This window comes from Oncorhynchus keta, chromosome 27, assembly GCF_023373465.1.
Source record: "Oncorhynchus keta strain PuntledgeMale-10-30-2019 chromosome 27, Oket_V2, whole genome shotgun sequence".
NCBI lineage: Eukaryota > Metazoa > Chordata > Actinopteri > Salmoniformes > Salmonidae > Oncorhynchus > Oncorhynchus keta.
This window is the reverse complement of record NC_068447.1, coordinates 6,646,315-6,649,750: the sequence shown is the minus strand read 5'-3', so window position 1 is coordinate 6,649,750 and position 3,436 is coordinate 6,646,315. Positions and strand designations below refer to the sequence as shown.

The 3,436-nt window shown below is 38.4% G+C and overlaps 1 long non-coding RNA gene across 2 annotated transcripts; it reads right to left on the bottom strand.

The window, feature by feature from the left end:
* Window positions 1-935: 935 nt before the first annotated feature.
* LOC127912388 (uncharacterized) lies at window positions 936-3,127 on the bottom strand. Of its 2 annotated transcripts, XR_008082217.1 has the most exons (4): window positions 1,685-1,863; window positions 1,483-1,653; window positions 1,251-1,451; window positions 936-1,219 (listed from the first exon to the last, which is right to left on the bottom strand). It is a non-coding gene; the product is annotated as an uncharacterized LOC127912388 (long non-coding RNA). The 2 variants fall into 2 exon arrangements; XR_008082218.1 differs by lacking the exons at window positions 1,483-1,653; window positions 1,685-1,863 and adding an exon at window positions 1,917-3,127.
* Between the last annotated feature and the right edge of the window lie 309 nt (window positions 3,128-3,436).

The window sequence follows — 3,436 nt, the reverse complement described above, 5'->3', positions numbered from 1 at the left end:
AACTACTCTATAAAGATAACAGTCTTAACTACTCTATACAGATAACAGTCTTAACTACTCTATAAAGATAACAGTCTTAACTACCCTGTACAGATAACAGTCTTAACTACCCTGTACAGATAACAGTCTTAACTACTCTATAAAGATAACAGTCTTAACTACCCTGTACAGATAACAGTCTTAACTACTCTATAAAGATAACAGTCTTAACTACCCTATAAAGATAACAGTCTTAACTACTCTGTAAAGATAACAGTCTTAACTACTCTATAAAGATAACAGTCTTAACTACTCTATAAAGATAACAGTCTTAACTACCCTGTACAGATAACAGTCTTAACTACCCTGTACAGATAACAGTCTTAACTACCCTGTACAGATAACAGTCTTAACTACCCTGTACAGATAACAGTCTTAACTACCCTGTACAGATAACAGTCTTAACTACCCTGTACAGATAACAGTCTTAACTACCCTGTACAGATAACAGTCTTAACTACCCTGTACAGATAACAGTCTTAACTACCCTGTACAGATAACAGTCTTAACTACTCTATAAAGATAACAGTCTTAACTACTCTATACAGATAACAGTCTTAACTACTCTATAAAGATAACAGTCTTAACTACTCTATAAAGATAACAGTCTTAACTACTCTATACAGATAACAGTCTTAACTACTCTATAAAGATAACAGTCTTAACTACCCTGTACAGATAACAGTCTTAACTACCCTGTACAGATAACAGTCTTAACTACTCTATAAAGATAACAGTCTTAACTACCCTGTACAGATAACAGTCTTAACTACTCTATAAAGATAACAGTCTTAACTACCCTATAAAGATAACAGTCTTAGCGCAGGATGCTGTACAACCTAATTCTATATAACCCCATCTCAGCCTAACCTAATTCTATATAACCTCATCTCAGCATAACCTAATTCTATATAACCTCAACTGAGCCTAACCTAATTCTATATAACCTCATCTCAGCCTAACCTAATTCTATATAACCTCATCTCAGCCTAACCTAATTCTATATAACCTCATCTCAGCCTAACCTAATTCTATATAACCTCATCTCAGCCTAACCTAATTCTATATAACCTCATCTCAGCCTAACCTAATTCTATATAACCTCATCTCAGCCTAACCTAATTCTATATAACCTCATCTCAGCCTAACCTAATTCTATATAACCTCATCTCAGCCTAACCTAATTCTATATAACCCCATCTCAGCCTAACCTAATTCTATATAACCTCATCTCAGCCTAACCTAATTCTATATAACCTCATCTCAGCCTAACCTAATTCTATATAACCTCATCTCAGCCTAACCTAATTCTATATAACCTCATCTGAGCCTAACCTAATTCTATATAACCTCATCTCAGCCTAACCTAATTCTATATAACCTCATCTCAGCCTAACCTAATTCTATATAACCTCATCTGAGCCTAACCTAATTCTATATAACCTCATCTCAGCCTAACCTAATTCTATATAACCTCATCTCAGCCTAACCTAATTCTATATAACCTCATCTCAGCCTAACCTAATTCTATATAACCTCATCTCAGCCTAACCTAATTCTATATAACCTCATCTCAGCCTAACCTAATTCTATATAACCTCATCTCAGCCTAACCTAATTCTATATAACCCCATCTCAGCCTAACCTAATTCTATATAACCTCATCTCAGCCTAACCTAATTCTATATAACCTCATCTCAGCCTAACCTAATTCTATATAACCTCATCTGAGCCTAACCTAATTCTATATAACCTCATCTCAGACTAACCTAATTCTATATAACCTCATCTCAGCCTAACCTAATTCTATATAACCTCATCTCAGCCTAACCTAATTCTATATAACCCCATCTCAGCCTAACCTAATTCTATATAACCTCATCTCAGCCTAACCTAATTCTATATAACCTCATCTCAGCCTAACCTAATTCTATATAACCTCATCTCAGCCTAACCTAATTCTATATAACCTCATCTCAGCCTAACCTAATTCTATATAACCTCATCTCAGCCTAACCTAATTCTATATAACCTCATCTCAGCCTAACCTAATTCTATATAACCTCATCTCAGCCTAACCTAATTCTATATAACCTCATCTCAGCCTAACCTAATTCTATATAACCTCATCTGAGCCTAACCTAATTCTATATAACCTCATCTGAGCCTAACCTAATTCTATATAACCTCATCTGAGCTTAAGTCCATATAACCTCATCTGAGCCTAACCTAATTCTATATAACCTCATCTGAGCTTAAGTCCATATAACCTCATCTCAGCCTAACCTAATTCTATATAACCTCATCTCAGCCTAACCTAATTCTATATAACCTCAACTGAGCTTAAGTCCATATAACCTCATCTGAGCCTAACCTAATTCTATATAACCTCATCTTAGCCTAACCTAATTCTATATAACCTCATCTCAGCCTAACCTAATTCTATATAACCTCAACTGAGCTTAAGTCCATATAACCTCATCTGAGCCTAACCTAAGTCTACATAAGCTGAATCTCTCCACAGAGAAGTGTCCGAGCCATGAAGCTGATGGGAGGCCTGTGGGTGTGTGTTACTGTTTGTTTCAGCCAGCCGGCCAGCTGGGATGTGGTCGTTTCCCCGACCAGTGTTCTGTTCTGCAATCCTGTATTAGTATAGGGATTACATCAAGACTAAAGCAGGAAGGAATTCCTGTTGTCATGCGGTTACTGTCGCCGCAGCAGCAAGCGCCTGACTCATACACAAACATACAAACACACAGCCAACTGCGGCATGAAGCAGGTCAACGAGGGGTGTTCATTCGGTTTTATTCCTCAGTCGCTATTTGATGTCTTTCGATAGTTTATTTTCCTGTAAAAGGAAAATGACAGCATCCCTTTGCCAAAGGATGTCAACACATGCTATTAGAACACAAGTAAACAACAACAACAACAACAACAACTTAACAGCAAGTCCTCCCTCCCGGTTGTCAACACGGACTCCTTTGTTTTAACTCTGTGTCACAAAGCAGTGGATTTCTTTTCCTATTTCTTCCTCTGTTTTTCAGTGCCTTATCTTAGAACTTTTGGAAGCTAGAACTAATATTAATTGTTCCTCCAAGTTTAGTTGAATATTCTGAGGACAGAGCACCCCTTCAGCGATCCGAAGGACGGAGCACCCCTTCAGCGATCTGAGGACAGAGCACCCCTTCAGCGATCTGAGGACAGAGCACCCCTTCAGAGATCTGAGGACAGAGCACTCCTTCAGCGATCTGAAGGACAGAGCACCCCTTCAGAGATCTGAGGACAGAGCACTCCTTCAGCGATCTGAGGACAGAGCACCCCTTCAGAGATCTGAGGACAGAGCACCCCTTCAGAGATCCGAAGGACAGAGCACCCCTTCAGCGATCTGAGGACAGAG